The sequence below is a fragment of the Parus major genome, chromosome 2, assembly GCF_001522545.3.
Source record: "Parus major isolate Abel chromosome 2, Parus_major1.1, whole genome shotgun sequence".
NCBI lineage: Eukaryota > Metazoa > Chordata > Aves > Passeriformes > Paridae > Parus > Parus major.
In genome coordinates, this window is record NC_031769.1 from 9628566 (window position 1) to 9652067 (window position 23502).

The 23502-nt window shown below is 37.3% G+C and overlaps 1 protein-coding gene across 7 annotated transcripts in view; it reads left to right on the forward strand.

Moving 5' to 3' along the window:
- The window catches only part of ZMYND11 (zinc finger MYND-type containing 11), a 105267-nt gene that overhangs the window by 15036 nt on the left and 66729 nt on the right, over window positions 1-23502 (forward strand). The window contains exon 1 of one of the 7 annotated variants that reach the window (XM_015617933.3): window positions 23381-23459. The exons of the other annotated variants lie outside the window; for them this stretch is intronic. The gene's annotated coding sequence lies outside the window, so the exon portion shown is untranslated. Of the gene's footprint in view, window positions 1-23380; window positions 23460-23502 lie in introns of those variants that run through there. 7 annotated transcript variants of the gene reach the window in all.

Genomic DNA, 23502 nt, shown 5'->3' on the forward strand with positions numbered 1-23502 from the left:
AGGACATATATGTAGCCCAGTAGTTTGAATATATATGAAGAATTAATGTCTGAAAGAATTCTGGTTACCAATTTGTAAGAAACCTCTCTTTATTTTAGCTGTAAATTTAAACTTTGAACAATGAAGCTGCGTAAACGGGTGATGTGCTTATTAGGTTAAAAAAGAAGATTTTAATAGGAAAAAATTATCACAAGACAAAACAGCACATGATCTCATTAGCAATTATGGATTGCTAAACTGCAGTTTAAAAGTCACATTTCTATCTAAAGAATTTTTCCACAATAGTCATACAAGCAACATTAAACAGTGTTGTTTTAGTTTGTTTACTTGGGGTCAGATTTTCAATGATCAGAATGATTAAAGTTGCAGTTGTCTGCAAAGGCAGCACTAATTAGCTGCAATTGATGTTAGCAGGACTTTGAATAAATGTTGGTTCTGAAAATCTCATCATGTATGGACATCATATCTGTTTTCAGATGTCTTTGAAAATTTGGCCCTTAGGACAGTTTACATCTCTCCTTCTCTTGTTTCAGTGTTTTTCCCTTAGCAGTTCCCCATTTTACTCTGCTCAGGAAGGTCCATCAATTTTAAACAGCATTTTGTAGTAATTTCTGTATTTAAGAGTTTATACTTGTCAGGAGGGACAGATTGACAGAAGAGACTTGGCCCTGGCTTTCCAGGCACTATTTTACTTCTTTGGTCTAATAAACATAAATAGTTCCTAGGATAATTATTTTCATCCATAGATGTTTAAGTGTTGCAGAAAAGGGATTAGTGTAATTAGTTTTGCATTTGGAAATGGTAGTATAGAGATATGCAGTGACTTGCCTGAAGTTAACTAGCACAGGAGGCAACTACCAAGTGAGGAGGAGCCCTGGTGCTCAGTCTGCTTCCTTCAGCAAATGGAGTTTTATAGTGCTTGATCTATCCACACAAAATAACCAGATGAGAATCTTCTAAATGTAGTGATTTGGTACTTACGCAGTGTGAGTCATGTTCTGGGATGCTGGCACTGTTTTTTTGTGATATTTCCGTTTCACATTCAGCTTCGGGGGCTCAGCGGGGGCTTTTGGTCTGGTTGCCATATGAAGTTCATCAGGGGTGACAGGGGAAAGCAGCTTAATGTGCTCATGTTATTTTTGTCTATAGTAGAAATTTGTGATTGGGACTGTTTCTGTTTTACGTAGTCACCAAAATAGTGCATTGACTATAAGCTAACTGGAGGTGCCCAGGACTATTTACAGCAGAATTGCCTGGACACTGTTAGTTATTGAGTGTAATTATTTTGATCTTGCAGAGCACAAAGCATAAAAACCACTTATCAGACTTCCTGAACTGCACACCATGTCAATTGTGGTGCTGAAGTTGGGTACCTTCAGTAGGCCTTCCAGACTCAGCTTTTTGTGTAGTGGCTCTCCAACAGTAAAAAGAAAAAAAAAAATTTTTTTCAAAAAACAAAAACCAAAAAAACCCCATATCTTACAGAGTGCTGTGGGTATAAAAACATTCAAAGCTATGAGATCTGCTGCCAAGATGGTTTGCAGAAAAAACACTAATAACCTTATCCAGCTGCTACTCACCATGGAGTACTTACCACTCCTGTCACCTTGTTTTCTCAAAATTAACTGTAGAGGAATGTCTGCTGTAGGTACTGTGAGAGCTCTCAGCCCAGTTTGTTTGCTTTTCTCTACCCCATCAACTGAAGTGGATTAGAGCAAACTTTTCAGGCAGGAGAACAGATGTGTGGTCAGTTTTCCTTAAATTAATTCCTATAACTTGCTCAGCTGAGGTTTGTTCCTGATCCCAAAGGCTAGAGACCCTTGCCTCCAAGGATTCAAGTAGCCAACACTAATTTAGTGTCCCCAAGCTAAGGAAAGATTTCTCTTTAGGACTCATTCTCTTCAGCACAACAAAAACGCTCAGGATACTTAATGTTTTCTTCAAATTAAAAAATTCTCCAGATTCCTTGTAGCAGAGTCAGTTATTCTAGTCAGAGCTTGATTTAGAAAAAGAACTGGTATTTGTGGGCCTTACAGGTGTCTTTGAGGGGAAGGCATATGGTTGAAACATGCAGGTCTGTTTGCTGAGTCAGTAAAAATACCTAATCTTTATTGCTTTTATTTACAGCCTGCTTATATTAATAAGCTAGGATTTAGATTTGTTGTGAATTAGATGTTGACATTGGTGTTCCAACAGAGAGGCTGAAACTATTATGTTTCATATATTATTATATAAGGTTACTTATGTTACCTTCTCCATCTTTAACCCTGGAGTATCCTGTATATTTGAGTAGCTTCATTGAATAGCTTCATGTCATACACCAGGAATTCAGTAAATGTGTCTTTGATCAATCCCTGTGGTTCTTATGATCTCTACAAATATGTCTAGAGGGAGGTGATTGTGGAAGAGTAAAAAGCCACTTAAGCCACAGTATTAGTGTGAGGATGGCAGCACACAGCTAGTCTGGGTAAGTGTGGGTTGGAAGCCAGGCTGTAGGATCTAGACATGAGCGTTTCAGATGGAGGAACCTGACATGATGTCTGTATCACACGTATTGTGATTGCTTTTAAATGTTTACTGTGTAGGGCAAACATGGCCAAACTGGCTCACCCTGTGGAGATTGCACACTAAAATTCCTATGTGGATATGAGCCCAAAACTCCTATACCCCGTGCTTTGGATAGCTGAGAGCTCCCTAAATGGAGGTTGAGACTTGTCTCAGTGTTGAGTGCTAGGCTGGTGTTTGCTTCAGCGACCCTTGTTAATTGGTTTCTTCCAAATCCAGTGATCTGAGTTTATTCAGCCTTCATGGCATCAGCACGGCCCTGCTGCCAGGTACAGGACAGGCAGCCTCCTGAGATCTGTACCTGAAATATTGTGAGCCAGGATCTGTGCCTGCCCACCATGGGCTGGTGAGAGTAACTCATCAGGTTTCTGCAATGATTTACCAGTCTCATTTTTGTGCTTGTAACAGATTCTGAATATACTTCTCTATGCCATGGTTTCCTCCCTATAAAGTAGCAGTATCAGCACTTTGCTGTATTACGAGGCATTTGGAGTATAAATTAGAGGGGGAACAGTTGCTAAGGCGTACAATTCCTTTTCATTCTCTGAACAGGTCTGCTTCTAAGGCAAAAAGGGATAAAGATAATATGCCAATACTTTTAGCGCTAGAAGAATAGAAAATTAGAAGTAAGAAGAGATAAGATGGAGAGAAGGTGGTATTGATAACAATGAAAACAAGTGCAAAAGAAAACAGCAAGTAGATTTAATATGCTAAATTGTTTAATAGCTCAGTAAAAATGGCTGGAATTTCAAGTTGCTGGTTCCCCCATAGTAGGAGGAAATGGTATTGTGTTTAGGTCCTAGAAATAGTGAAAAACATTTGCTGCTGTGATATTCTGATTAGTTTTAAAGAAAGTGCTACAATAAAACTAGCAAATTTTGTACTTAGTAACTAAATTAATGTTACTTTGAAATTGAGAAACAGCTTATAACTTAGGGAGGAATGTCATGAGAAGTTGCATCATTTTCCTCAAGAGAAATAGCTTCCTTTAAAATCTTCACCAAGAGGCAACTAATCTTACTAGCAATTCTCTTACCAGTGCTGTGCTGCTAGTTTTTCATTCAGAGTGAATGTCTCGACTCTGGGAATAGTGAAATGTATTTCAATTTACATTTGCTCATAGCCCATTTTTTACTTTTTGCTGTGACATCAGAAGTTCTGTTGTCATCAGTGAGCTGAGACATTCACTGTGATACAGTCTGGAGCTGCCCTCAGAACTTTTGAGAGAACTGAATATTGTTACAGAAATTGTCAAGTTTCAGGCTTCAGCTCAGAGGGTGCTTGTGCTGTTGAACATGAGTCCTATGCTTGGAAACACCCTCTTGGATTTCTTCCTTAGTATAATTAAACAGAAATGTTCACTCATGGAATCTGAGTATTCACCCATGGAATTTGAATATCCTTGTTCAAGAGTGACTGGAGAGTTCAGTAATCAGCATGTGTATGTTGGCTTTTTTCCCATTTTACAAAAAATTATGTAATCTCAAGAAAATAGATTTTTTTTTTAACCAGTTAAGAAACATTCCTGGTGTCTCAGCAAGCCTGTAGCACTATCAGGAAGTGAACTTGGACATACCTGCAGGACAGACCTTCTTAAACAAATTTATCGGCTATACTGTTGAAGCTGGTTGTCAGCAACTGGCCATGCATTGTCATTTCTGCTTAAAAAAGATGGGAGTGGCACATGTGACAGGAGACTTAGTACCAGAATAGTCATTGCAATCTTCCTGCAGCTCAGCTTTTCTATTTCTTAGACTTTTAGCTGAGTCTTCCAGAGGGCTTATCAGGTCAGGCAGTCTGTTTTAATTCTTCCTCAGAAAAATAGTTGCACATATTTTACACAAGCTTTTCCTTTTCTAAAGTAAAACAAGAGAAAGTAGACTGAGAAAAATACTTTCTTGTCTAGGATTATAAATTATTAAAATTACTGATTTATATTTGTAAAAATTGAATACATGGAGACTATAATTCTCACATTTCCTCATGTAGCTTACTTGAAACAGCAGCTAAAACACTTCCAGTAAAAAGAACTATTACATTTTTAAATAATGAGATTTGCTTTCCAATATGTATTTCTGTTGTTTGCTTTCTTCTAACTGTTAGCTGTGGCCAATTAAAAAAATAAGACCGATTATTTTTTATTCCTTCTAATTAGTATTTTCATGTTCACTAAATGCACTAAAACTTCAAAGCAGTTTTGGGGTGATATAAAAGAATATTTGTAGTTTATTGATTGATGCTGCTTTTTACAAAATCTTTGGGCTTTTTGAGATGCTGGCAAATGGAAACTAAAAGGCAATAAGGACCTTCAAGAAAATCAGTCAGAGCACAGATGAAACATCTCGTATCCCTTTCCCACGACTGCAGGAAACAAGATATAAGGAGAGGGGAGGATGTCAGGGAGGTGGCTTACAATCCAAGAAAATTTATAGCAAATCAGTTGGACAACTGAGAAGGCTCTTGTTGTGGGAAAATGTCTAAAATAAACTGAATTCAACAGAGAAGTACTCAGATACTGTGGCTAGGGAGAAGAGCGGTGAGGAGGTCATGAATGTGGGAGAAATAGAATTTAGGGTACCAAAATTGTATCAATGTGATGAATTACCTGAAGGAAATTGGTGCCCTGATGTTTCCCTTCTTCTTTGCCTTCTTGTTTTTTGAAAATAAGGCTTTGTAGAAAAATATATAATTGAGTGGAAGAGAAATCCAGCATTTTTTTAATTATGAGAGGAAAAAAATGATGAAATCTACTACTCTTTCTTGGATGAGATCCAGGGAAGGCAAAGCTGTTGTTTAGGATTCTGAATATCTTTATCCTGTTTTTAATTGAAGTAGTTGTACACCTTGTAACATCCCAAAATGGTCAGGAAGGCATTTTGTAGCATGAGATACATTTTAGCTGTTACTGCCTACTTTCATTTCAGATTTCCTGAAAAATCTGTTTCTTCCAACTAGCTGCCCTATACCAAACAGATTTTTTTCTTCAAGAAAAACAATCGAGTGTCTCAGATTTTTGTGCACTTGTTATTTATCATATAAATGATAAGTCCAGTGCAAAATGCATATAATTCTTCATGCCATTATATTATTTCTTGTTTCACCGTCTGCTACCTCCTGTGCTATAAAAGTGCAGTCTCTTTGTAATACGATTCGGATTTTTATTTTTTTTTTCAAATATAGTGATTCTAAGATACTACATGAGGGAGAAGCAATTTATGTGATGTGGCTACATTCTTAAGCTGTAGCAATGATAAATTAGTAACATTGCTTTGGGATTTTGCAGTCATTTTGCTTTTAGTATGATTTGAAGAACTGTATTGCTGAGACTTGTTTTATTCTTCACATACCATAGAAATTTAATAGTATGGTTCCGTACAGATTCTTGACTGAATTATAGCTAGATTTGTTCCTTAGACTAGTTTACTAGAATATATTAATGTATAGATTTCTAATATAATTTATTTCCCTGGCAGTGCTGTACATTTATATTTGATTTATATTTACAAAGCCAAAATCTTATAATAAATGATAGAACCAAACTATTTGCATAGCTTTCTTTTTGATCTTTGCTTTCCTATCTGCATAAACATTACTGCAGGCTCCTGTGCTGGTACCTGTGGTAAATGGATGTTTGACGTTTTGTATTTCTGTTCCATCTTATCTGTCTGTTTATCAGCCGTGTAGTCCAGCGTCTCTTCCAGAACATGCTTATTCATAAAAGCTATTGGCTGTTGTCAGGATTGAGACTGGAGGGCTGTAGGCACTAATGAGATGTGAAACTTGGAATTCATATCTTTAAGACATCCATCTACCTGATTTGCTGCTGTGCTGAAAAGATTGTTTATTCACCTTGGTTATTTTGAAATGAGTTTCTTTTAGTTGATGTTTAGAAGAGAGACTATAACTGGAGCAGAGAATTGAACTGAAATTCTACTTCTCTTAAAATCTAATTATTTAGAATTCATGTCAGAACTTTAGATCTATGTATTTTTCTCATATGTAGTCTTTCAAAATAATTTTTGTAATCCCTGGGATAAAGCTCTGGTGCAGGATTATTTCTGACTCATGATGGTAGAGTAAGGGAGGAGAGATGGAGCTTGGAGATTTGTCTTTGCTATTTACAGATCTTGGACAAGCCCTTTAACCTTTCAAAGACTCAACTCCCCCAGCTTTAGATTGTGGGCAGGCGTTTGAAGTTCTTTGGAAGATCTTACAAAAAAGTCAACTTCTGCAGGATGCTAGGAATTACACTAGTGAAAATTAGTTACCCAGTCACCTGGTCTTAGTATCTTATTGAAGGGTTATCTATGAGCTTTGGAAATGAAATATTTTTCTGGGGCTTGAATGATATTTAGTACCCTGGAGTTGTGTATCCTATGATAAGTCCAGTATTGAGTGTACTGGCCAAATACATCCATTTATGGTTTGAACTGTAGGATTTTGCTATGGAATCAACTTGTGGACCTGACCCAGTGGAAGATAATGTTTTATCCTTCCGAATTAGCCTGAATCATCCCATAGAATTTTTCTGTTGCTGGTTTTTAGCTTTATGCAGGTCCTGCTATCATCCCATCATCACCCTGGTTTCTGAGCACAGTTGGTGCCAGGCTGTCTCCAGTGAAAGCATTTCCCTTGTTGGGATCTGTCTGAGAAGCTCTCTCCCTCTCAGGCCCTGGCCTTGTGGGGACTCTTCTTTGCCAGACACGTGTGAACAAGGGCTTTTCTGTTTGTCTTTGTGCTCCTGTGTGGTGGTGGGGGGCATCTCACGACCATCTCCACTCTCACACTGGGGCAGCTTCTGTCCTGGGGTCATTCAAAACCACTGAGAGTGATTTCCTCTGCTTTCTTACACTGTCATTGTGAGAATTGTCACCTGCATTTAAAATGTTATGAATGAAGGCCATTTACATTTTTGCCTTTAACAATGTATTTGAAGTATTGAAGAGTTCATAAGCTCTTTAACTAATCCAGAGCTTTGTGTCAGTAATTAAAAAAATGAGTGGTGGCAGTTTTCATCAGAGCTGAAGGTCACTGGAGGCATGATGTATTAAGAAAATGTAGCACATAATTTCCTTTCTCCAGATTCTTTTGTGAAAATTGAAATAGGTGTGGTTTTTAAAAATACCTGTATTTTGTAAGAGTTTTGCTTTCTATAGTGAGTACAATTAAAAGAAGAAAAAAACTGTAATTTTAATTCTTGCTTCCACGGGGATGAGAAAAAATTAAATTCCTGGTACAAACTAATGGTCAGTATCACAGTGATAAATGTTTATTTACTGAAGGTTTTTATAGTGTATACGAGAGTTAATTTCTCCTGCCTAATATGATCTTAAGCTTTTATATTTAGTGGGTAGGTGAGGCACACAGACATTTGGTCTGTAACCTTAGGGAGTGTGCAGTTATCTAGGATATGAGGGTTTGTGCCATGTTAGAATAAATACTTAATTATTTGTGCAAGTGGCAGCACTCCAGCAGGGCAGCTGAGCACTTCCAGCCTGGGCTGTCCATCAGCTGCTCCAGCTTTGGTGTGGAACAGCTCCTTGCTATGGAGGGTGGTGCTGAGCATTCCTGAATCACAGTTAAACCATTCTGTAGTCAAGAGCCCTGGTGAATCACACCTTTATAGACCAAGTATTAAAAGATTCTACCTTAACTTCCATAAACAAATGCGAATACTAAGGCAGAGATATCACAAATATTTGGTTTGGGTTGTACATCTGTTGGTTATCCTACATTGGTCCATAAATGGTTGTGCAGAACCTAGGTGCACATTCACAATTGTTAATCACTTTGTGTAGGGTTTTGGCAATAGGATAATTCAGTTATTAAAACTAAAAGTACTTGAGGGTTTTTTAGTAAATAATCTCAGCATGTTTAGCAGCATTGGTACACACCTACCTACCCCTGAAATTGGGCCTCGACTCCCACTTTTCCAGCATCCTCCCCAAGTATGGATAATTACGAAAATTCTGCTGACCTTTCTGACACTAGAGTTTAAATAAGTCCTTAAAATACACTCTATCCTCACTTTCTTGGTTTAAAACATTAGCTTGTTAACAGACTTCAGCCATACTGTCATATTTTTAATGTAAGGAAAATAATTGTCTGAATTCACCACCCGTAAAGAAACTATCCGGGTGATGTATTTAGCTTGGCTTTGCTTATGCAGAATATTTGTGTGTAAACACAGAAGATACTGTTTTTCAATGTTCTTTTTTATCTGCAATACTTCAAAGAGTCCCTTGTATCATTTCATGTATCACTTAGTCATAAACCCTCTGAATATACATTGTGAGAGCCTCAGAAAACTGTTAATTGTATTCTGCTGCAATGGTAGCCAGAAGGTCAGGATCTAAAATAAATGTATTTCTGAATAATTTGAATTTTGTATCAAGGTTAATTTTTCATGGTTACTACTCAAAGTAGCATGCTAATTTATGGCTAACATATTACATATTTCTCCTGTAAAAACAAGGAGGCCTTTGCCTTCTCACAGATATAGGCATGCTATCTAAACATTTCTGCGGTAGAAATAATTAAATGCGTTGGTTGATTCTTGGACTCATCTCAAATGTGTGCAGAAACTGTATAAATTGAGAAAAACTTCCTTTTGAAAGGAATTGAAAGGAATCAACTAGAGATTTTTAGGTGAGATTCATTAGCTTTTATTGTTATTATCAATATGTACATCTGAAAGCATCTTGCAAGAATATTTCTTTCTTTTAGGAAGATGTGTATTAGCTGCCTTCCAATACATTCTTATTCCTCATTGGTGAACAGTTGAGTATAATTATCTTTGGATTAATCAGTTTTTGAAGTGTTTTCCAGTGGTAATGTATAGAGAGGATTAAGAGAGAGATTATCAAAGCATTAGGATTTTTTTCTGGTTGTTTTTAAGAAAGAATCCTTGCCTTAAGTCAATTACAAAATTATTTCGTTGTAAGAGACTGTTGAGCAAACTAAAAGAAATAAAATCATCCATAGCAGGGTCTGTGTGTCCTGGAGCTTGAGAGGGAGATGTGCAAGCAGTGAGGTGCTATTTTGGTTATGCACCTTCTTTTCTAACTCTTTCTTTCCTTGTTATGTGGTAAGGCAGGGTTGTCTTTTTACTATTAGAAATTTCAAAGTTCTTTTCTCATTCTTTTTCTCTGTTAGATGAGCAGCAATAAAGGAGAGGAATAACATTTCTTCTCACATCCTCTGCTACCATTTTTCACCAGGGAATAGTTTTGTTTTCCTTGTGCTCATTTTTCATGGGTATTAACTTGCTCCATGGTGTTCTCTAGTTTGACCTTTATTTTATGTTTTGCTTTGGATATCATCAGAGTGATGATACAATTTAAATACAGTTCTGTAAGGTTATTTTAATTGAATGTTTGAGTAACTCTGCTTGCCTCTGTAATGACTGAAATTAACTTGATCTGGAGCTTGGAAAGGCTGTCCTATGTATGATTTCATAATTTAAAAAATAAATTAATGCAATGTTCCATTGAACAAATCTGAGATCACAATTCATTTGCTTTTGGCTTTAGGGAACCAAAGTGCAGCCGCACCCTGAATTCCTTCTGGTGAAAGGCTTCTTCCAAGCCTCCAGATACACCAAAAATGGTATGTGACATAGTCCCAGCTCTGGGAGTCACAGGCTAACCTTCTCCTGTAGCAATCTGCTTCCAAGTCATGATTACTTCTTTTTCATGGCTGATTACAGTAGCCCTGGTTTAGCTCTGGGGCTGTATCACATTGGGGCTGTGTTGGGTAGTGTTAGGTAGCTCTGTAATACCTCCATTATTTTCATGGCTTCAGTGTCTCTTGTCTTGGAAGTTGGGTTTTTTTTCTAATTTCAAATTTATTGGAGAGGCTGGAGAATAAAAGGTTGAGAATGGTTTAGACCATGCTCTAAGGTGAGAACAGTCACACTTAATATCACAGGATACCGATGGGATCTGTTCATCACTGCTCTCATTCTTCTGGCACCTCGGTATTGGTGTCCTGGTGTGGAGCCTGTTCTGCAGTTTGCAGTTTGTCTTTATTTGCTTAACAGAAAGAAGTTCTGCTTATCTTAGCCATTTTTGCTGGCATATTTGCATCCATGGCTGTGTATGAGAAGGAACAAACCCTGCCATTTTCATTATACTTCCAAAGTGGCAAAAGTTTCCATTACAGATCAGTTTTTACTATATCCCTCCAAGAGTCATGCTCTGCTTGTATCAGGGAAATGCCACCTGCTAAATGACACAGGGTGCTCATGCAAAGACTGTGTATTTGAGTCCTAAAACCCATAGAGGTGGAAACAATCTGTCATTTGAGACATCAACCAAGACTGATTGTTTTCCAAATGTCCACTGCACTTTGTTTTGAAACAAAGCTGATTTTAAGAGTGACCCTTATTCCTTGTCTAGAACTCATCAAGTGTGGCAAGTGGAAGAGGAAGGGAGTGTACTTTACATGAGATTTGCCCATGGGTCTCGCCAAAACCTAGAGAAGCCAGCCAGGATGGTTAGCAAAAGACAATATTTGAGCTGGGTCATAAACCTTGAAAAGGCAGCTATAAATCATAATTAAGTTTTTTTGTTTCCTCGATGGTGTAACTCTTCAGAGAATGGAGACTGAAATTGTTTACCAAAGCTCATTTTTTTTGTGTTCAGAGAAGTGCTTGGGAAACCTTAACCGGGGTTTATTAAGCATATCTTTGGGAGACAAAACCAGAATTGTTGGTCTCCAAGCAGCAAGTGGCATTGACAGGCTGACTGGTGTGGTCAGAAAGGATATTTAATTTCAAAGGATAAACTACAGATTGTTTGGTTTTTTTTTTATCTGAAGTCAGGCTTATCTGGTTTATGCCTTATCTAGTTTAATGTATGAGAACTGTAAATTCAGCTACATTAAGCAAACAATTTATTTTGGTTTAATTCCATTTTCTCATTGTTTTAATAAATTTTGGGTTTGTTAGGATTACTGTTATGTACTTAATTTAATGCAGATGTCTTCAAAGAGTAAAGAAAAATACTTAACTCTTAAAGAGAATAGCTGAAGGGGAAAAAATGTCTCTGGAACTCCTTTTCATTCCTCTGTGGTCCTGCCGGAGGGGTTTGGATTAAAGGATTGTATCAGGAAGTCATCTTGCTGCAGTTGGTAACCATAAGAGAGACCAAAAACCAAAGAAGAGATAAAGACTTAATGTTTTCAGTCATAACATTAAAATTTTAAAATTTTCAAAGTCCTATAAGGTATAGAAGTATAAATAATACAAAGAGGAGTAACAGGTGTTGTCTGTGAGGCGATGGATGTGCGGGATGGATGTGTATTGTGTTTATTTTGGAAATAAAATAGTAAAAAAAATTACTTTTGAGATATCTAGTAATATAAAATAAGAGGTGAAATGATCAGGCAGTGTTTCTTTCTTCTTTTTCAGCTTCATAAAACAAGATCAAGAAATCAGATATTTACAAGTAACTTGTAATTGTATAAGGTATGAATAATGTTTTGGACAGCGGGCATTTAACCTGCAGAATACCATGGAAATCATATAGTTAAATATAGTGGTTCAATTTTCAAAAAGGGCTTGATGATATAAAGTCTAGTAACAGTGGCAGCTAAGCATGCTTAGAGAAAAGTAATCAAATTTCATGATTTAAGACATAAGTGCATTACCTGTAGCGTCTGGAAAGGCCTCGTTCCTCTCTGTCACCTGCAAAGCTTTCTGCAATTAGTAAGGTTCATTCTGGTTATTTGTAGAGCCTAATTTCTTCAAAGCATTGCTCCTAGCAGTTGTTAGGGGTAGGATACAGTCTTCTGTACGTCATCATATCAAATGCTCACACAGAACAGTGCCCTGCTTTCCTCTACTGCTGCTGCACTGAATGACGCTGGCATGGCCTGAAACAAAAGATCCTGGCCATTTGATGCTGTGAATGCACAAAATTGCCTGTGCCAACATCAAATAGAAGTGAACTTGAACGGTTTTTTGCACATTCCTTTTAGAATTAATTCAACTCTTTTGTAAAAATCAGTCATTATAGTTCATGCAAAAACCCCCATCTCTTATAAGCAGCAATAAGATAATTGAATGCATGAAGTAGGTAATTTCTTTTGACATAAAAATGGAAGTGTATTTTATATATCTGATTTTTTCTTTAGCATTTTATTTCTGTGGTTTGCTCTAAATAACAACTGCTGGTTAAAATATTTTATTTGAAGTGCAATATGAGAGTATATACAGAGTTAAGCCCCTTGTTAGGTCCTTCTTTGTAAGTAAAACCTATAGGAATGAATTGAGATGCAGCTTCCTCTTAGTGAGGAAATTAGTAAAGAGTAACATGTTTCAGCAGGTAGAAGAACATTGTATTAACCCTTAATAAATCAAAGGAAGAGATAAAGATGGCTTCTGAGACTGAAGGCTTGAATTATAATGTCAGATGACTCCTATCTGTGAGGTCCTGGATGACTCCTCCAACGTGAAGTCGTGGCAGGGGCTGGGGCATGGCCTGTGAGCAGGTCTGCTGGCCCATGGGATGTAGTTCAATATACAGCTTCTCTGGGAACAGAGCTCGAAACCTGAATTTCAGCATTTTAAAATTTATTTTACATTCCATTTTTATAACTTTCCATGGAATCCATAAAGGTCAAAGTCAAACTGAAGGAATAAAGGAAGGTGTTTATTTTAAATTATTGAAGACAAAGATATCAGTATAGAAATTTTTTACTGCTTATATGTTTGCAGCTTCTTTTTATTGAACTTGTTAAACTGTTCGGAGGTAATCAGAAAATGCATGTAAGAATCAAGCTCAAACCAACCAAATAAATTTGATTAACTGAGTGCTGATAAAGACAGGAGGGTGAGATAATGTTTCCAGTAGTGATATGATGTAGAGGACAAAGGCCACAATATTATAAAAAGGGATGAAAAATTTGTACTTTGCTTTAAATGAAGGTACCTCTGATCTGAAATAAACAGCCTTGTGACCTAGGAGTAAAAGTTAGAGAAAGTTACCCCCTTGAAATAGCTAAGAATATAAATTTTCTTTTCTAGCTCAGTTTCTACTTGATCAAAGTATAGTTGTAAAACACTGAAGAAAATTCTGCAGTTATGCTTTTGCAGTTTCATTTTGTCTGGATAGATAGCTACATTTATTAAAATCACACTTCTTACAAGAAAAAATAAAAAGTGTCTTACACTGCGCTTTTTCTTAATTAAAAACTCAATCTGACAAGAAAAAAAATTCAAAATACACATTATTCCCATTGAAAATTATAGTATATATCAGACATTTTCATTAATCAGTCCTTTTACTAGAATTGCAGTGATATTACTCGGGTTATAAAGGAAATATCCCTGCCTTTGTTTGGGGTGGTTTTTTTTAAGAAAAATTGCAGTTATTTAATTCTTTCTCAATGAAAAACACAACTGCACTTTTTTTCTATAGGCAGATGGGGAAAGTAAGATATCTTCAGTTGTTCAAAGATGTCCATATGGAAAATGAAAACATATTGATGAAATTTTTCATCCAAAAAAGACAAAGTAGGAGAAAAATCAGTAATATGCTGGCTAGAGCTCTTAGCTGAGATGTAAGAAATTCAGTTATAAGCACAACCTCATACCAGGCAAGTGTGGGCACTGGTTAAAACAGGCAGCCTGAGTGCACTGTGTGTGATTTAAACCCAGCCACATGAACTTCTCATCTAATCTCACTTTATCTTCCCTGGAGAGAAATGGTTAATTTTAGGGCTTAATTCATCTGACCTATTTGTGATGTCTGCTTCACAACAAGATGAATTGTCGCCTTGAGTAGATCATGTCAAGTGTGAAGGGAGCGTGGAGTGATTAGCTCAGGAATAGATGTCTGCATTCAATCCCTTCTTGCAGCCTCTCACGTTGGAGGCTGCGTTAACAAAAGGGCAGAGCCGCAGGAGGACCCTGGCTGTGGAGCTGGAGCTTCAGCACCCATCACCTGCAGTGCCAGATGCTCCAGGTGAGCTCAGGGGATCTCAGATACATTCCCACATATCCACTACTGGACTTCCACCAAGCATCTTGGGACCAATAAAATACGATTTTTTTGAAGGAGAGAGCTTTATGAGAAAACTCTGCAGCTCAGCGTTCATTTCTACGCTAGTGTGACTATCTGCTTCACTGAAAGGATCATGAAACACTTGAAGGAGAGGCATTCAGCAGCCTTGCCAAAAGTAGAATAAACATTTCTTGATTTGGGGAGATGAAGTTTCAAATGTCCTCCTCTGAGTGACCACGTTATGGAAAGAATATCAGTTTTGTTTGTCAGTGTTATTTCCTGTTCTCGAGTTGCTTAATATGCTCTCATTTTTGCAACACAGCTCACAGGAAAAAGAATTCTTGGTGTAGTGGTTCTCCTCTTTCTTTACATCAGAAATCTGCTCTTTTGAGAAAGCTAAAACCCCAACAAACATGCAGGGGCTGAAAGTGCCTAGCTAAACATTTCAGCAGGTTGAGGCAAAAAAGGGTTTTTGTCTGTAAGGAAGGTTTGCATGTTTCCTGTCTCAAGTCAGCTGAACACACTGCTGTGCAAAAGGGGTTTTTACTAAAGCTTTTCTTTTTTTGCTTTGAAAACCTGATTTTCAGCCTTTCCATCACATTTTAGGGGTAAAGAGCTTCTTTCTTCTCTGAACAGGTTAGGTAACTTTTGTTGGCCACATTTTTTCACAAGTAATTATACTTTAGGGGCCCTGTGTTACATTTTTTTCTGCCTGGAATTGGTTTTAGAGCAACTGGAAGCGCTGCTGAATGGGGTTGCTTGTGCTTTCCCTTCTCTGTTCTTTTCCTCAAATGCTTACACTTCACTTAAATGCTGCCTATTTGTCTGTTACCATAGAAAACCTTATATGCTGTCATGTGTTGGACTTTTTGCCTAACACTGAATTTATTTTTCTGTGTGGAAAGTGCTAGTAAGAAAACACTGTAGTTGTTTGACCTGTATGAAAAGAAGAAAGACTGTTTATGTTAATGTTATATAGTATATTCAAACCAGGTAGGACAAAGAAGGGGATGAGAAATGGAAGTGCAAATGAAACTGCCTTTTTTTTTTTTTTTTTTTTTTTGTCATCCTCTTGTGGTATTATGTAGATCCCCAGCCAGATGGCTACTGGCTATAAGCTGTGTGTGGATTCACAGGATTTTAACTCCTCTGTTGGTTTCCCATCTGTCATAAACTCAGATGCTGCAATCCAGAGACTGACATGAATGTCAGTGTCTTCTTTAGCACACCAAAACCATTATGGTTCGAAGGCTGCAGTAAGAGCACGAATGAAGACAGGACGGTGTCTGGTTTAACAGCCATACTGCTGGACTGGACAGTAAAATTTCTTGCAGTTGGTTTAACATAGTGCTTTAAATTGGTTTGACCACTGTGGTGGCAGCAGTCTCCAACAAACACTACCTAAAAAGTCTCCTCAAATGGATATTGTTTTGGCTGTTGCAACTTAGCAAAGATTTTAAACTCATAGTTGATTTCAGTAGGAAATTTCATGTCTAAAAATAAATAACAGGCTATTTGCAGCAGAAAAAGGTAGTAAAATTCAGTCTCTGAGCACCGGGGGAACAGATGTGAAGCGTTTAAAAACAATACTTTTTTTGTCTTTCTTCAGTTGAAAATGACCAGTTCAGTATCCCGTACGTTTTCTTTTAGCATGTCATCACTTGGATTAATACATTCTGTTTCTATTAATGAAGGTGAAAACAGTGAAAAACATCTTAGATTTCATGGTGTAGGGTAGAATAAGGCATTGGTCACTTTGTGATCACCCACCAAGGCCTCAGCATCACTGAAACAAAGAAACCTTGTTCCTCAATGTAAAAGAAGCTCTCATAGTCTTGCTTTATGTCTTGTCATACTCAAAATTGCAAAATGAAAAATTAAATCTCTAGGAAAAAGGCAAGAATGAGTGAGAAATAGGGGCTGAACACACTCCAGAAACCATTTTAGAAGGAATTCTAGTATATAAGTGTATCAAAGAGAAGCAGCCATATAAGCCTATAAGGGAATCACTACTATTATGAAGTCCTTCCAGATTTAGACTTGGTTCTTCATTAATAGATTTGACTTCTATGAGAAGAAGTTACACCCCTGCAAGAAAATAACCACTTTCCTAAGGAGTAGCTCTCTGAAATCAAGGAATCTAGTAATGCAGCTTCAAAAACCCTGTCAGGAGGAAATGACCCTCTCTGTTTCCACTTTGCATTCAGTCCTGTAGGACAGGGAGCAGCTTAAGAGTATGATGAAGTGTTTCAGGTGGTTTCTAGTGCTTAGTGAAGTAGCCCCAAATTAAATGCCTCATTCAGCATCAGGCATCACAACTGGAGTCATTCCAGACAGGTGCTCCAGCAGCATGGTGGAATTCAGCTCTTCTGCCTAGGTTGAAGGAACCCCACATGATGAAATAAGATACTGATTGGAAAGACTGCCAGAAATCCAATCTTTTATTTCACACACAGAACAGTGTATTATAAACCCAAATTCCAAGTCAATAGGTTTGGCCCTTGTGGTAGCACCATAATGTTATGATATTCTTGCAGTTCAATTTCTTTGCATTACACAGAAAATATTTTTGCAGAAATCACAACAGGAGGCTGAATTTCTTGAATGACATTTTCTGAAATTTAGGAGAAGCTGATCGTAGGATTAGTTAATTTTTCTGGGCTTTTACTTCTGTTCGTAGCCACAGGGATGGCACACTATTCAGTTATGTCCTGCACATCAAGGAATTTCTCCCCCGCTGTAGGGATAGGTTTTGGTGTCAGAGTTCCCTATCATTCATCTGCATTCAGGTTGAAGGAGTAAAATAAGACCCCAGCCAAATGTTGGCAGTAGTGAAAAATGAAATAATCTGAAAAATGAAGTCCTAGTTTTGCTGACAAAATTATTAATCCCATGTTCCGGTGTCCAAAGGAAATGCCGGAGAACAGAACAGTATGGTCCTGTTGCCTTTAATAAACCTCAGCCCTAGATAATGATAGAGCAGGAAGAGCTCTTGAGTGTTCATGAAGTAATGTCCTCCCTAAAGGGCCTTTGTAATCTGCTCTATGTCATCGAAATCACCATCTTCAGTGCTTGAAGAAATAGGTTTCAGATGCACCCGCCAGAGGAAACACAGAACATCATTCTGCAAGTGGAAAGTGCTGTAGTCCCACAGCAGCACAGGGTTCTTAGTAGCTCCAGCATATGCCATGGACATAGATATGAATATAATAGCAAGCCACTGGTCAAAGTATTCATTTTACCAATGAAAACAGATATAACATGCAATAATCAGGCTGATGTGAAGTGGATTTTCAGGAAAAAAATGCGTAATTCTGCTCACCCGCAGCTGGTCCTCAAGAAGCCTTGAGAAGAATGTTCTCCATTAAAAAATAAAGACATGTAAGTTGGCTTCAGGTAAGAGAAGATAAGAAATAGGAGTTGGGAGCATCTGAAAGTTATAGGTAATAGAAATTATATAAAAAGAGGTCACACTAGAACTCCCACCGAGGTCTTGGAAACAGCTCCACAAATTTGAGAGTGCAGCCCCAAATTACAGTGTTGGGGAAAACTCTGTGCCAGAAAAACCCATTTCCCAGCCCCTGCCACTCAATGAGCCCCACACCAAGAGCTGTTCAGAAAGTTAAGTGGTATATTCTCCCCCTGCCTCTTTTAAAGAGCAAATAGGAAGGACATACCAAATGTCCTAAAATTGTAGGATGAGGTTTTTTTGATGTCAGCTATTAGCAGGTTTGCTGAGAAACTGGTGTTATCTGAAGTAATAGCAACATACTTCCATCATCTGCTCTGATCTTTGGAAGATCTTTGTTTGAGTAATGTTTTGACTTTTAAGGTTTCTCTTTATAAAGCTTACGGTCTTGAAACTTATTTTCTTCATTTTTTCCATTTGTTAACTTCTGCAGCAAAGATAAAAAGAAAAGGATCATAATTATGCTCAGCTGTTTTCCACTTCAGGATTCGTTTAGTTATGAATGCAGTTGTTTTTTACTGTACATTTGTTTTCATGAAAACTGCTGTTCTCACATGTCTGTAAATTGTCCTCTAGGCAAGCTTTGTCCTTGTCCAGACATGAGTGCTTTGGGGGGAGAGCTGAGAGCAATCTGAAGTAAGAAGTGCAAACTTAATAAATTACCTGGTTTTGAGGTATTAAAAAAAAAAAAAAAAAAGGACCTTAGACATGGATAGGGATTAAGGCTTCACTAGGAAGTGATGATGGAGTTGGTTTGGGGCAGGATGAGAGGAAAGCTGTGTAGGAATGCATGTAATCAGTCAGTTTGGGTGCTGCCTATGAAGGAGAGAACATATGCTCCAAATATACTTCAAATTTTACGCCAGATATCTGTGTCCAACCTAGGAAATACATTCTCTAAGAAACATAGAAGAGAAAGCTAAGCAAGGTGACCACTAGGGGAAAGGCTTCCATTTCCACAATGCAGTGTTCTTGATGAACTGTCCCACAGCTGGGAGAGCATTGCATGAAACTTTCAGGTCCATTATTTCTGATATTCACCTTGAATTTCAGAAGCAGTATCTAAAGCTCAGATTTTACAATTTGATCCTCTCCCTGCTTGAAAGTTTCTTTTGATTAATGCTGTAGAAGCCTGTAAGCTTTGGCAGTGTTTTTCTTAGGCTCATCTTGCCCGTGTTACAGATCAATGTGTTTTAACACTCTGTATTTCTGGAAGTTTTCAAGGGTGAGCCCAGGCATATTGGCTTGAAGGAGCTTTAGTTTGGAAACCTTAGTTGGTTCAGAATTGTGCTTGTTTTCTTTATATAGTATCAGCTTTCCTGCAGATGACTGTTGACAAGAGGAAGTATCTGAGTTAATGTTGCTTGTGGCCTGATTGCTGGAGAAAAGTGGTCATGCCTGCATGACACGTTCACTTTTAAAATAATTCAATATCTGAGCTGTTTGAGAAGTTCTGTAGCTGTGCTTTTATTTATAGAGAGGGAGAGGCCAAAAAGAAGAGCTTTGAAAGAAACAAGTTCAGGCAGACTTTGTTTTTGTTAAGGAGCAACAAAAATTGATTCAGCTGCCTTTAGTCAATAAAAATGCAGCCTGGTAGAGGGATAGTTGTTACAAACATCTAAGGTTTAGGTCCTGTTGCTACCACCAGAATCACAATTTGTAGTTTAAAGATAGTATCAGTTGTGTGTAGTTCAGAGAAAGAGAAAAAACCCTAGCAATTTGGAATCTCACATTGAATTGGGAAAAAAGTCAGCATTAACTCTGTGTTATACCATATACATTACATATTCTGCAGTAATTTATTTTTTTCATGATTTAGTACTTTTCCATACATTGATAATTCTTTGACCTGGAAAATGTATCTCTCTCATTGTTTAGTGTGAAACTGACCTTATGCAGAATTACATTCCCTGCTAATATACCATGAAAAATTATTTATTTATTTATGTCATCATACCTTATTTATTATAGCTTACTTACTGATAGGGAAATTTACTGCATCAGTCCAGTTGAGGCTTACAGAACAACCAAGCTCCTTAGCTTTCAGAGCAGAAAGGAAGATGATGATCAAAAGCTTGCTTTCCGAGAAGGAGCTACTCTTCTCATTTATATTTCTTAGCATTTTCTAAGATGTCTTCCACCTATCACTTTTTATTAGAGGGAGTTGCAGAATCAAAGTGGCATCTATTTATCATCCAAACTGAAATTTCAGCCCTCACCATCAGCCTTCTTTGGCCATGATTTTTCCCGTTTTATGACCGAGTGAGCGTTGGAGCCTGTCAGGATGCATAGCTGCATTAATCATCTCTGCTCACTACAGCCAAGTGAGAGGACAGGAAGCATCTATTTACTAAGGGCTTGTCTACATGGGGAAATAGCCCAGACTGCTCACTAGGAGTTAACTCCTTCCTAGGATTCTACTTGAGCATCTTTCAGTGGTTTAGCTTCAGGCTGCTTTGGAAACGATGGAATTTGGTAGTGGGTGGAGTTAAACCACAGAAAGCCTGTGTTAGTGTGCAGTGTGGGTTCAGAACATGATCCTGTCTCCACGTGTCATTTAATCTTCTGTAACTGACCCTCTTCATGCTCTTAGTCTGTGGCAAATGGAAGGTAAAACATGTTAGTTGAAGCCTCCCTCATGAAGTCTTGCTTGTGTCCATGTACCTGTGCATTTCTACAGGGACCCCAGAGTGCTGTTGACAGCAACTTGGGTGCAAGCATTATTTTTGATAATTCCCCAAATGAGAAAATCTGATGAGAATTAATTATTTTTCATGACAGAGGACAAGAAGTATGTAGGATGATCTTTTTACACCTTGTATGAGCCATGTATTATTTAGTGATGTTGAAGCTACTCGTGTTGGACCATCTTTTGTATAGAAATATAGATTTTCTATATAGAAATATAGATTTCTTTGCCCCATTGAGTAGCCTTCGGAGTTGAAAACAGCTTAAAGTCTGTTTAATATTAGTTCAGTACATCATCATCCTGAAAATAAGAGGCTTTGTTATTATGGAAGTTGAAGTTTATCTTCATGAGAAACTTGCATCATTTTGCAAGAACTATGTTTTTAAAGCAACTTATATTAGTGCAAGCTTCATTGTGGAAATTATTTAGCATAACTCAATTTCAATAATTAAGCCTTAAGCAAACCAAACTAAATTGATTTTTTAACTGGAATTATGTTTAGAAGTTTGATAAATGCATTGAGTTGTGTGCATTTTCAGTTGTCATATGAAAGAGTAGTAGAATAGAAAATAAAAGAATATTTCAGTTGTAAGAGTCCTGCAGTAATCATTTAGTCCACCTCCCTGACCACTTCAGGACTGACCAAAAGTTAAATCCTGTTCTTAAGGGAAAATGCCAAATGCCTATTAAACATTTAGAGGCTTGGGTCATAAACCACGTCTCTAGGAAGTCTGTTCCAGTGTTTGACCACCCTGCAGGTAAAGAGATGACTCCTAATGTCCAGGCTAAACCTCCTCAGAACTGCTTTGAAACAATATTTTCTCAGGAAAACAGAAACTTGTGTGGTTCTTGGTGTTCCTATGTAACTGTTAATTTTCTTACTGGCTATAAAAACTAACTGTCTATGCATTGAATACCAATTAAAAGTTGAAATATTAAGGAAAATACTACTTATTTTAGAAGATCAGTATGGAGCCTTGTCTTAACACAGATCATAGTAAAAAATATATTATGAGCTTCAGCTTACCTAGGCACAGTACTGAGAGTAAAACATGATGACCATTACAAAAAATGTCATTTGGAAGAAACTGGTGTAGCTACATTGCTGATTGCAACTTTGGCTCTTTGCTTTCAGCTCTTTCAACTACACTACTTTCTTTGGTAGCTATGCTCTTTTCCAGACTTGCATTGCTAGATAAAGTTTTATTCAGTGATTTCTGCCAGACAGGAACAAAGGATTGTTTCTTTCAAATACTAGGATGGCATTTGCTGTTGTCTGTGAAATTCCAGACTGAGACTGGCTGGAGAGGCAGCAGAATGCATTTTAGTCCTGTACATATATTTGTATTTGATAGCTGACAAGACAACTTTGACAGCCTTTGTTTGGAGTATATGGCTATTATTCAGTCTTTCTCAGCATCTTGTGTTGATGCTTCATATGAGATTTTGTTATACTCTGTTTGCACTTACACTTTCAGAAATTCTCTTTTGGGATGGCACCTCAGCATTTGTGTTAAGTGGTCTCTAACAGGGTGAGTTAATTAAACAAGAAAGTCCAAGTTTGAATCCAAAAGAAAAATAGAGTTCTGCCATTTGTATACTGGTGATTCAGAATGTCTGAGCTTAACATTCAAATGCCATGTGCCTTAGCCCCAGTGAAGGACACTTAATCATTATGAATAGAATACAATACAAATGAAATAAATGCGGTATCAGGGATTAAAATAGACCTTGCAACATATGTGTAGTAAAAGTATTCTTGGGGCCTTTAATTCTGTAATGTCCTTGGCTCAGATTTCTACAGTGGCTCACTGCCATCTTGAAATGGCATAAGGTAAAAGCAAAACCTTTCATGTATTCTGTGTACAGGAGTTGGGGAAAAAATTAAATTGCAGAGAGAACAAAGCAAAACATTACAGTTTTATATTCAGGCAGTCCTGTTTTGTGTCTGTACTGCACTTCAGGGGGCTGTGCAAAACCACACTCAAAAAGTTGCATGACATTAAGGTTACAAACCTTGCAGTTGGGAAATGCAAAGGTGGAGCTGCACAGATCAGCAGGGGTATTGCACTTGCACATGGGAAATATTTAGGATAATTATGCTAATAAACTTTCCTCTTTTGATTAGACTGTGTAGACCTTAAGCTAACAGTGAAATGAAAATATTTTCATTAGGAATGACATGCATTCAATGTCCAAAAATCTGTATTTTAATAACTTCCAAAAGGGCGGCATTACAGCCTGAACTAATCTCCTAATAAAAAAATCAAAAAAAACCCAAAAAAACCTAAACCACCAAAGAATTTAGTAACTTTTATTAATTTATGGTCTAATTTTTTGAGTTTAGTTTAATTAACAAAGAAATCTTCCCTATTTCAGTCACAAGCCTTTGTTACATCTTTCGGTTACACTAACATCACTCAACACATCCCTAAGTTCTTCATTGTGAGGATGTGGCAATCAGACAGCAGTTGAAAGTTTACTCCAAAACCCTGGAAAGTCAGCAGAAAGGCATTTGTTGATTTTAGTGGATTGGGATTAAGTCCAAAATAAATATCTAATATACCAAACCACTTTGTTATTATTCAACATTTGAAAATTGCTTTGTATGCAAAATCTTTATTTCTGATAACCTTCCATCTTACAATAGAGAATCTCCTGCTACCAGGTGCCCAGCAAATCCTTGGTTATGCCTATAATCCTCCACACTCATGAAGATAAATAAATGGTAAGCAAAATATGGAATTTCTCTTTTCAAAAGCTTTTTCCTC